The sequence below is a fragment of the Gobio gobio genome (genome assembly GCF_949357685.1).
Source record: "Gobio gobio genome assembly, chromosome: 19".
Classification (NCBI taxonomy): domain Eukaryota; kingdom Metazoa; phylum Chordata; class Actinopteri; order Cypriniformes; family Gobionidae; genus Gobio; species Gobio gobio.
Window position 1 is genome coordinate 24,072,008 of NC_137112.1, and position 12,556 is coordinate 24,084,563.

The 12,556-nt window shown below is 38.4% G+C and overlaps 1 protein-coding gene across 5 annotated transcripts in view; it reads left to right on the forward strand.

Annotated features, from left to right (window-relative positions):
- The first annotated feature begins 1,175 nt into the window (after nt 1-1,175).
- The window catches only part of elovl1b (ELOVL fatty acid elongase 1b), a 42,533-nt gene continuing 31,152 nt past the window's right edge, over nt 1,176-12,556 (forward strand). Inside the window, exons 1-2 of one of the 5 annotated variants that reach the window (XM_079845120.1) lie at nt 1,176-1,461; nt 1,787-1,871. The gene's annotated coding sequence lies outside the window, so the exon portion shown is untranslated. Of the gene's footprint in view, nt 1,462-1,508; nt 1,872-12,556 lie in introns of those variants that run through there. The other 4 variants (XM_079845117.1, XM_079845119.1, XM_079845118.1 and 1 more) reach the window with 4 other exon arrangements.

The window sequence follows — 12,556 nt, forward strand, 5'->3', positions numbered from 1 at the left end:
TGGCATGTACTTTCAGTAAGAACAATAATTCTCGAGAATGTGCCTCGGTGCCCTTAAGGCATGAATAGTTGGACAGAACAGATAGAAAAAACAGACAGATAACTTACACAGACAAAAAGGCCAAGCTTGAAAATATAGACAGACAGACAGACAGACAGACAGACAGACAGATAGACAGACAGACAGACAGACAGACAGACAGACAGATAGATAGATAGATAGATAGATAGATAGATAGATAGATAGATAGATAGATAGATAGATAGATAGATAGATAGATAGATAGATAATGTATTTGGTCACTTTTAGACATAACATGTGAAAAAAAAGAAAGAAAATGACACATATAAAGCAAGAAAATATATAACGTTACATATAATTTCACTCACCTACGTTAGCCTATCACTTCCAGCCTTCTGCCATTTTAAATGTCCGTGTTAAAAGTCTACGTTCTGCCTGTAATCTAACTTATATGTCAAATTTAGGCATGGAAGTCTTCCTTCATTTTTAATTTGTAGCTGCTTCTCAACTGGTATCTTGATAAATTTGTTGGCGATTAAATGTTCAGTATCTCCACTCTCCATACCAGCGCAAGCCTTTCAAACTATACACATAGTTTACGTCTCTACGATGATTGGTTGATGATTGTTTTTTTCCTCAACACTCTAACCGCTGAAAGTAAAATGCTCGATGGTGATTGGATCATTTTATTAGCAACGGAGGTAAGTCTCTTTTTAATTTGCATCCTACTCAGACTCGCCACTAAGCAGTTTTTCCGATCGACTGTAATTACATCAGCAGATTCGGCACGTTGGAAGAGAAGCGGTGGTTCCCTACTTCAGTAATATTCCGAGACAGTAAAATAAATTAATAACTGTGAATTGTATTAACAAGTTAAATCGTAAATCCTCAAAATCCTGGGTAGCCATCCCTTGCCTCCCCTGACGAGCCGCCATACAAGTAAAATATATAATAATAATAATAATACAATTAATACATTTATAAAATAAATGTTTAAGGGATATACTTTCGGAACACGACTTAAATATAATTTAGTGTTCAGAAACATAAGAGTGTGTAACGAGAGTAAAATGATAAAAGATGTACAGTAGTTCACCTGGCTCTCTTTGCCACTAACTTATATGGTTGTCTCAAAACCTCGTGCCGCTCACATCGCGCTAACGGTGCCAAAAAATTCCAGTCTAGGTAGACATAACAGTAGGTCTGGAGACAGCCTGTTCGCCGGTTCTCCTCTGTTCTCTCTCTCTCTCTCTCTCTCTCTCTCTCTCTCTCTCTCTCTCTCTCTCTCTCTCTCTCTCTCTCTCTCAGAGGGCTGGGTTGAGCCTACAAAACACCTGAGGGAAAACACGAAAGTACAGTTGGTTTTCGCTAGCAGGGTAGGACGTTAGAACCATCATTCCCACCTGAAGAAGACTGGAGCCCTGCGTCATCATTTTGCAGGTGGGTCGGTCTCGAGAGATGTAGCCTACCTAGAGAAGGAAAGGAATACATTATTTGTGGAGAGTTTAGAAAAATGAACGTGTTTTTGTGGTGCAGGTTTAGATAAACATCAAATTCGTTAATTGTTGTTGATTCGTGTGATACTTTAAAGTCGTGCAAGGACTTTAAAAATGATATTTCGGTTCACACGTGGTTTGACGCAGAAAAGCGACATTTTGAAGAAGTAACAGTTAGTTACTAGAGACTTCTGTTTACCCCGCCTCTGAAAGGCTGCGATTGGTTTAATCTCAGCCCATGATCGCGTTGTTTCCTGTCTTTTGTTCAGGTGTGTCGCAAGAAGTCGAGATCTGAAGGAGCCAAAAACGTTGAAAAGATCTGCTGATAGAGCACGAGCACTAAACCCGTTATAGGTGAGTCTTTCCATAGTTCAATTCTACAAAACCTATTGGCGAAGCAGTTGCATTTTATCTTCGTACAGTGACAAATGATGCCATGGGAAACACCAATTGTGCAAACATACAATATTAACAAATAGAATGAAATATTTTATTCAAAAATTAAAATAATAAAGTAACAGAGTAGAGCACTAAGAAAGTACAATTCAATTTGATCAAAACAAATAAGTAGTAGATACATGATGAAGACTTAAAGTACTAAAAAAGTGGCTTAGTGATGAGACAGATCCTTCATGTTGGCAGGCTGACTCATACATGATCAAATATGTAGTGTTTCGGTGTACTTTTATACACATTTTTTTCTAAAGTGTTTGTGTATATTGTACATTCTGTCAAAGTGCAGTCTGGATTTTGCTGTGATCGCAGAGTGGACACGAGCTGTCTTCCTGTGGTGGCCTTTATTTCCTGAGTCTGCTTGTTTTTGAGTCTGTACCTTGTCAACGTGCCTCTCAGTTTTGACGTACAGTGCATTCGAAGTATACATTATAATGTTCCCTGGAAATCAATCCCCCTTACTAGACCCCTTTTTTTAGAGTGATGGGGGGGCTCATTGATATTCGTGAAACAGACACTAAATCACTCTTCTTTCAGTTCTCCTAAAGTTGTTTGCAAACTGGTAGACTATTGTTTTAATAGACTACAAGTTATGGTTGAAATTTTATTAAATTTTTTACATTTTTCGGGTGAACTATCCATTGAAGCACAGATTGTCTGTATTGTAATAGGTGAAGTATTCTATATCCGAAGAGGTGGTGGACTTTTCCTCTGGTTTACTTTTCTTTAGACACCCTTTTTTAGAAATGTTTGACCTTGGTCAAAGACAAGTGAAGGTGACCTGTCCCTCATGGTAATGCTACGTAATGTTAAAATAAGAAGCTTGTTTACCTACGTGTTTACAGTAAAAACGTAGCTGTTTACTATGCGGATAAGTGCTGTGCTTGTAACACAATGTATTTAGTTTTCTATTTACTTGCTTAATGACTGAACTGTTATACCCTGTATACTGCTGTATTCTCCTTCGCTGCAGTGCAAATTACATTTTAAAGAGACATAAGAAAAGAGCTCCATCTTAGCTGTTGGTGTGTTGAAAGATTGTTTCACTTGCTAAGTGTTTTGCAAGTTTCCTCTTTACAGTTCTGTTAGTTTCCGCCAAAGAGGTGAATGACACCTTGCCAAGTTTATATGTTCAGTAAACACCCATTAACCTTTTGCATTCTCATTCTGGGCTGGTAGGCGTTTTGTTATTATAAGAGGAAAGATTGGCATGGAACACTTATATTAGTCAGGTTTCACTTGATGGTACAGTTTATTACACTGTTGTATGCATTGTTTTTTTTTCTTTGTTTTTTGTGTTTTTAAGTGTCAATGTCTCTTAATGAACTCATATTCACAAAGCAATGCTGTCTTGATAAGAGTCACTAGGATTCTTTGGAACATTGTCTCTAAATCTTGTCTGCATAGAATTAGTTCATTAGATGAATCTTTATAGTCTTATTGTGGATGATAAGCATGCGTTTCATTCTTTAAATAATGTTTAATCGAATTGTCATAACTGGACCTTCCGGTGAAACAACAGACTCTCTGGTGACGTATGGAGGGCTACTTCAATCATTTAGTCCAATTTTTTAATAATCCATTACACTCAGATGTCTCACATTACGGAAGAGAAAATCTGACACTTTTTCTGTTACATCGCATTTATAATGTAAATCCCAACTTCTCTTTTTTTTACCAATTGTTCACAGAAGAGAGAGACTGGGAAGTTCTGGTTTGTGACTGTAATGTTATTTTGGGTAGTTTTGTGATGCGTTTTTTTTCTAACCTTAATAGGTACGTTTTTAGAATTGTGCAAAAGTACAGTCATATTTTTAAAGTTGATGATACAAAATGAATAAGAAATATGTAAGATTCTGTACAGTTTCTAGATGAAATAAGTAAAATTTTGACTGACCTTGTGAATTCCTTTGTTTGTACAAAAGACCCGATTTTCTTCCATTGAAGCACAAGATGCTCTTTGAATCATTTTGAAAATTATGCTGGAAATGAACCAGAAAAGTAAGTGAATTTTCACACAAATTGTTATGCTATTTGTGTTATAATGTTATAAAATATAATGATTTTTGTTTTATTCAATTAAAAATATGCTAAATATGAGCACTTTTACTAGTGGTCTCAGACGTTTGAACCTCATTGTACTGTATGTATTTGAAATGTGTAAGTAATTTCAAATCAGATTATTAGCATTGTTATTGTGACATTTCAACCAATGGAAAATGTATGTATTTGCCAACCTGATGTGCATCGCTGTAATGTTTTGTGGTGAGAATATTTAGTGCATGTGTCATTGACAGTGTTTCAATGCGTGAGGTGTAAACGCTGACACTCCACACTCTTGCACTCCAAACACATTGCTCGGCCTGGCTGAATCAAACAATCACATTGTAGTTTAATTCCATTCATTCCTGAAACGAGGCATTCCTCTGTGACATACTTGTTCCTCACTCATTCCTCTCATAATACAGTGCTGAGTAAGACGCATCAGAGCTCACACACTTTTTTTTTTTTTTCTCTCCCCAATTGTGTCTCTAGTAGTCTGGTATTTAGATTATTTCAGGGAGAGCACCTATTTAAATATGAGTAGTTTATTGATTTGATTATGACACAGATAATGGCATGCAGGCCAGATTAGTATTATTGTATGTAAATTTGGATAATTTTCTGGTTTAAAAATTCAGTCCCTTCTTTTAAAATAAGCAACCTTAATACTTTGAATTTCAGTTTTAAAGTAAAATGGTAATTTAATGGGCATAGTTCACCCAGAATCTAAATGTCTTTCAAAATCCTATGACTGACTAGTTTCTTCTGTGAAACAAATGCAAATTTTTTGAAAAATGTCCAAAGCTGCTCCTTTTTTTCTATACAATAAAAATGAATGGTAACTGTGGCTGTCAAAATAAATTTTGGTGAAATAACTGTGGTAATCAGTTCGATTCACAATGGTAATCTTGTAACAATGTGTTAATTTGAGTGGTACTGGTAGCTTTCCGCGGAAAATGTGATCTTTCGCCTTTTTGTCTTTGTTCAAACAGAGATGGCGACAAAGATGTAAAACTTACTGCAGCTTTAAATATCAGTCTGTTCCTCACACAAATCTATTAAAGGATTAGTTCACTTCAAAATGAAACTGTCCCGATGTTTTTCTCACCCCCATCTCATCCAAGATGATCATGTCTTTCTTTCTTCAGTCAAAAACAAATTTAAGTTTTTTGAGGAAGACATTAACAGGATTTTTCTCCCCATCACAGACTTCCATGGCAACCAAAAAGGTTGAAGGTCCAAATCAATGACTTTTCAAAGCGATTTGGGCTCTGTGCGATCCCAGACGAGGAATAGGGGTCTTATCTAGCGAATATACTTTTTAACCTAAATTGCTAATCTTGCGCTGCTCTGCGATGTGCCATGGATTGCGCAATCATGGCGGACAAGTCACGCTAGACGTAGGTGGAAGTACCGCCCCAAGTGAACTTGCGAGGACTAAAACAAACGGCCTTTACCAAAAAACACTCCATCTTCAACTTCAAAATCGTCCGACATCGTTGTTTTACCTTTTTTTGCTAAAGGCCGTTTGGGACCTCTCTATTCCTCGTCTGGGATAGTGCAGAGCCTCTACAGCCCTTTGAAACGGCATTGATTTGGATGCCATGGAAGTCTGTGATGGAGAGAAAATTTCATTTTGAAGTTAACTAATTCTTTAAGGCCCAGATATACTTCAATGAAATCGAAGAACGAACTGATGTGATGCTATTTCGAACAAAATCAGGCCAAAACTAACTTTGGGAGTTCAATACAGGTTGCCAAAGCGAACTTTTCAGAGAAGTTTGCTACGGCTGGTAAACACCTTTGTACTACCATTGGTCCGTGGCGATCACATAATCGGTGGGTGCGTGCGGAGGCTCCGCCTTCTTTCACGTGGAAATCTTTTCCAGTTCATGTCTCCTCATGAGTCAGTTGGGGTCAGACGTCAGTGAGTAAAAACATGAACACACTCGAGAGCTGCTTGATGGTAGAACATCTTCTGATTAAACGAGACACTGACACAGTTTTTCATGTTTTAATACGGTAAAGCTGATTGATTTTTAAGCAATCTATTGTATAAAGAGCTATAAAAATAAACGTGACTTTACTGGAGTGCCGAATTGCAGAGCTTGTGCAAACATATCCACGTTGCTATGATCAAATGCTTTTCTTATGCTTAATTAAAAAAAAATTCTTGCTGTTGTGTGTTTTTGTTATTGAGAGGAAAGCGTGCAGCACATATTTACATATTCATCTAATCGTCGCTCTCATCAGCGTGGGCGGCGTTGGATGTTCGCTAACAGGATTTCGCTGCTCACGTATTTCAAACTTTGTTTTATCCCTAAGCAAAGAACGAAAAAGAACTTTGCTGTGAGTATATCGGGTCCTTTAATCTATTCATTGGCTACTGAAGACTTTGTGTGCGTCTCCCGTCAGCTTCTTAGGTCATGAATCAGTATATTGTGTACATGAATTCAAGCACTGATAAGGACCCTGGCTCACTAGACATTGGGACACTGATGACTCTATTTCCCAGCGACATGGCAAGGTCTTCACTGTACAACATCACTGGTATTTATGAGCAACAGCAGAACTGATATCTTTCTGACATCAATTTTTGAAGATAAGTACTTATGACAAACACTTTGACAAAGTTTGTTACATATACGTGCAACATTTCAGCCATAAATGTTAGCTAGATTGTTAATTTACCTGTCTAGTGATTGTATGTTTATGCTGAAATTATAATTAAATAATGGTTTGTCATGTGTAGTGAATTGGCCAATGTGATTTATGTTTTGCGCTTCTGAAATTCTGTTAAGGGAACATGGTGAGCATTGATGCATCCTGGTTTTCATAGTGCATCATGGGACTTTTTAGGGAGTGAACAACAGCCCTTGAAATGGACGACTCCTTGAACAGTTCCCTGACTACTGAACTAGGGAGCTGATTAAGACGCACCATTGGAATAAAGTGCCCAATTCACTTTCATTGTCCACATTGCTTTTGGAATAAATAGTCATAATGCCTGTTAGAGTAAATGCTCACAATTTAAGTATCCTTTTAAGTTTCCATTACCAAGAAAGAAGGTATTGCACTGGCTGTTGGACTGAGCATGTGTCTTGACAGATTAGTTTTGTTTTTTTGGAGGTTTTGGAGGCCTGACAAGGACTGTGTCGGACTGGTTAGGCGCTGGTGAGATGTTTTCTTTCTTGTTTACAGCAGAAACTGAGAAACTTGTTTGCAAACACTCTTGGCGCTGTTCATATACCACTGACATGCTAATTTAACCTGCTTAATGCAACAATACCTGCTCAAAGTCTTTGTTGAAATGTCACCAGACCCTTCATAGCCAAGATCACAAGAAACGTTTGTATCTTGGCATTAGCATTATTCAGGGCAGGGTTGCCATGGTTCCATGGTGCATTGTTATTAGATGAGCCATTTGTTGTAAAAGCCCTCAGTAAGGTACAACAGGGAGTTTGTGAAATGTGAGAGCATTTTTTTCCTGGTTGCTGGATTGAGACAAACACACATTCTTAACATCTTTTAAACCAGTCTAAATTGGTTTGCTGGTTTAAGATAGTCTATCTGGTCACCCAGCATAGGTAACCATGTGTTCTTCTGGTTTAGACAGCTGACCTGCTGGTTTTGCTGTGTGGTCCATGCAGTATGGGTTACAGAATAACATTGGCTTGATTCTTTACAAAACGACTCAGAAAATTTCAGAAACCTGAGCTACAGGGTGCTGAATGGGGTCTTTTATGATGCCCTTTTGTGTCCAAGTATTCAGTGTACACATATCAGTCAGGCCTGTAAGATTGGTTTTGCTAACAGGGCCTGCGCTTATTATTTTCCACCCAACCTCATGTCCTAAACACTGCCCTGTAGAGCAACACACGATTAACATAACTTATTACAATTATCTCAACAACACCATCTCGTATTTATTAACTACTCTGTAATCACACACTCATGCAGTGTGCAGATTACTCAGTGACCTTCAGAGCAACTGACATTTTAATCGAACATTTAAGTCAGTCATTTTGTAGAGCAGTGGTTAGTGGTTAACCTCTATCTAGGGCTTCATGATTTGGGGAATTTGTTTTCTTCTTATGATTTTAAAAGTTGGATTTTTTTTTTCTAGATCTCCAGGTTTCCTGTGTTTGTTTGCTTTTTTTGTTGTTATTGTTAGTAAATTACAATTTATTTATTTTTTTCACATATGTATGGGTACATACGATTTATTTGAGCAAGTAACCTAATACTTGCATTTAAAAGTGTAATCTCTCCCAAAAATGGTGTGCTATGAATTCTGGGGTAGGGTAGGACCATAGACCGTAAAAAAAACTATGGACGACGTGCCTTCACTATCTTCCACTGAAGAAAAGTGAAGCCCCAAATGTCAGAATATGGCGCTGACGTCTTGCACTGATTTGGGACCCGAGTAGAGCCGTGATATCAAAACCCCGCCCACACTCCCACAGTATCTGTTAGTACAGTTTACTGCCGAACAACTCATTATGTTGATTCAATATCCTCCCGAAAATAGTCTGTTAGTGCCTCAATGACTACTTCGCTCAGTGAAGCTGTCAATCACGATATCACCCCCCCCCCCCCCATTTTTATATGGCTGAAATTCGAATTAGTAGCAGTTCGCGGGTGGTATTTGCTTGAATGGTGGGTTCATTATTATTCTTAATGAAAAACACAAAAACAAAACGGTACAATGACAAACTCGCTTAAATAGGACCTTTTACATTTCGCTTTGAAACCAAACAAATATTTTTTCAAATATTAACCGATTTTAAAACTTTGGGAAACCATAGACATAAGTGCTGTTTTTACTGATATAATAAAAAAAAATTAATTATTAATTTTTTTTAAGCATTATAATCCTCCGAATGCACACACTAGAAGATTCGTCCGGACCGCAAGACCATACACCTGTTGACTGCAGTAACATTTTCACAGACGAGATCAAACATGACTTGAGGAGAAAAACAATTGGAGGACTGGTTCTCCTGAGTTTCGTTTTATGGGAAGAAAAATTAAGGCGAAAAAAAGAATATGGGTGATCTTCGTCAATACTCCACTTTCGTGGCGTGTTTGTGGCTGCCAAGTTTCAGCTATAGAAGCATGCGACATCCGGTTGCTGATGCTTGTTCGCTCTCATTTGCTATCGCGGGTATCACGTCAGAGGCAGACCGATAGTCGTAAATGTCAAACATATTTGATATTTTCGATTTGGGATCATGCGGGCTCCGATGCGATCGGAGCAGTAAAATAATTGTAATAACACCACATCCTATTGAGGATTTTTTTGGGGGGACAAAAAAAAAGCCTCGAATCGGGCCACGATTCACTTGGGGGTGCAAATCTGGTTAAAAATCGGGCTTAAAATCGTGTGTGTCCAGCCTAACACCGGTGACACCGAATATCGCAGCAAGCCTATTAAGTGCTAAGGTTACTCTTCAGGTGAAGTTCGCAGAAGCCACACCCTCACCACAGCAGGGGCCAGTTGCATAAACTAAGCCATTATGTTAAGACAGTGTCTTAAGATCTAGTATGAGCCACTAGCAGTTAGGCAAGTGGCATTCAGTCTCACTTTTCGTATCAAATTAGGCCAGTCTATGTTTTTATGTAACTGATTTAAAAAAATTATGAACAGTCTTAAAGAAAAAAATGTATGTCTAACTTGTAAGACTAGTCTTAACGGTTTATGCAACCGGCCCCAGATCTCTTAACACCAATACAGGGGCCATTTGTAATGAGAGAGTCCCAGATTTCCATTCATTGTGTTTGTGTTTCGAAAGTTTATATGTTTCTCTCCAAGGCCTAGTTGAGCTAAAAAAAAAGAAAAAAGAGGAATTTACAGATTGACAAACATGTCATTTACTGGCAATAATAAGCCAAGCGCATAAGCAATAGAAATGTGTAGTTTTTTTCTGTCAAGTTTTTGGTCTTGACTAGCTGGAATGAAAGTAATTTCCTTGTCTCTGCGTTGTTACTGACACGGCTGTTGATTCACTTCTTTGTAGGAGAGCTGTTCTGTCTTGTTCTTCTCGCAGATCGAAAATCTGATTAAGAATGAAACTTGTAATTGTCGTAACTTGTTATCAGGGTTTGAGATGTCCTGGAGTGTGGAAGTTAATTTCAAATATCTGTAGAATTCCATATAGTAGCTTTTCAGAATTTCAATGTGGGGTTTTTAAGGTGTGTGTGTTTTTTTTTTTTTTTTAAATAATGGGTACAATATTGGCATGAAATTTTCATTTTATGAGGTATTTCAACATTAATATGAGTTCCCCTAGCCTGAATATTGTCCCCAAGTGGATAGAAATGTTGATCGGTGTAAAACCGAGTTCTGGCTGTCTTTCTCTGCCTTTGAGATAATGACAGGCCAGACGAGCCAATCCTGAAGTCTCCTGGTTTGACGTCCAAGCAGGAACGGTTACCGCCCTTTCCTCCGCCCAGAGAATCTGGCACGCCCATGCAAGCGCTCGAGAGATCATGGGTTGTGAACGAGTGAATGCTGGCAGTTTCTCAGTGTTTGGATGTACAAATGAAAACAGAAGTCTTTTTTTCAGTTCCTTCTGATCTGTGATCAGTGATTTCTTATGTGTAGCTAATTATTTATTATTCGTGCACACACTGCGGCTTCTCTCTCTCCCGACAGAACGGTGTTTTCGTGTTTTCTATCTTGTGAGTCAGTGTTTTTGTACGTCCTCGTCGCGTCTATCTGTTCTTAAATGTGCATACAGTCGGGAGTTTCTGCTCAACATTGGCAGAGCCACATCTTTAGAGATAAACCTCACGCACGCCGAAGCTCGGCAATTAAACATCCCCGACCCCCAGTACTGCATCTGGCCCACAGTGACAGCGGAGGCACCAAACGCGGCGTGAGATTAAGCAGACGGAGGGTAAGCGTGAGGGTATCCGGCTAGGCTAGCCAGCTTTCCCCACAATAAACTGGATTACATTCGATTACTGCTGTTGTGTCTTTGTTTGCGCTGTGTAAGTTACTCAATGCGCGTCACTGATGCTTTTCATATGATTGGAACATATCTAGAAATAATGCTTTAATCAAACTTACTAACTCGTTCATCTCGCTGTAATGGTACATTGCATGTGTTACAAAGTTGGTAGAATAATGATGAAGACGGACTCGGCGTGACTGTGACTCGTGTTTATTCAGAACTCTCAGATACAAACACAATAAACTCGCGCTGACAGCGCTCTCACAACTCAGTAGTTACTATAAATAACTTTGTTAGCAATCGCTCCGTCTCCGTGATGTCCGGTTCGTGAACGAATCATTCTTTTGCATCGGTTCTTTTTAGTGAGCCGAACCAGTTCACCAAATCGGACTGAATCGTTCTAAACGGTTCGCGTCTCGAGTCAGCGCTGATCCATAATTTACTAAAGTTACTAACTTTCTGACATGAGTGACAGCCCCTCCGACTAGAAATAAACTAATAACCTGAAGTATATTCTAGTAACTACAACAGTTCACCCTGAACTGAGACATGCTGAGAGAACTGATGAGAAGTGAACTCAGGTCCATCCGTCTCTCTGGCAGCAGCTCGTGCGTTTTAGACCTCGTTAAACCACGCCCCCTCCGCTCATTTCAAATGCAAAGATGTCAGCCAATCACAACAGTGGACGTTTTTACTGAAGTCTCACAGCAGACACGCCTCTTGAAACAGGGCATTCAGCCACAGGGCAAACAGCAGTATAGACTAAATGCCTTTTATTTCTAAATTATGACATTTTATGATGTAAAAATCATACTAACAATATAAGTACACCTCAGGAAACACTATAAAATAATAGAAAAATGCCATGCCATGGGACCTTTAAGAAGTGTCTCATGCTCACTAAGGCTGCATTTATTCAATCAAAAATACAGTAAAAATAATAATAATGTGAAATATAATTACAATTTAAAATAACTGCTTTATATTTTAAAATGGTGACAGCAAAGCTGAATTTTCAGCTGTCATTACTCCAGTCTTCAGTGTCACATCATCCAGAAAGCATTCTAATATGCTGATTTGATGCTCAAGTAAAATTTCTTAGTAAAAAAAAAAATCTTTTTTAGGCCAGAATATACACTATATTGCCAAAAGTTCTGGGACACATTAAAGGGGTACTTCAGCGCTGGGAAGATGATGAATGTGTATTTAAACTTCATCATTTATGTGGTTGAAATGTGAAATTATTTTTGAATTTGGTGGCTTCTAGACTGAGAAAAGACAGAAAATGTATTTTTGTCTCATGTGGATGAAAGACAACAACTCCCAGAATGCACTTGCTTCGCTGCCCAACGAGGCCACTCCCAAAGCCACGGCCACTGGTTATCACTTGCCCACCATGACACTGTCCCCACCGTTGTTTTTGATTTTCATAGTAATAAAATCATTTTGTTCAGTTAGAGAATAGACACTACAATTAAAAACTGAACGAGTCTTTTCAATAAAGTGTGAGTGAGCCGAATGAAAGTCACGACACAAACGCAGCAGGAGTACAATTTCATTCATCAAGAGAGCAAAGAGCTGAGG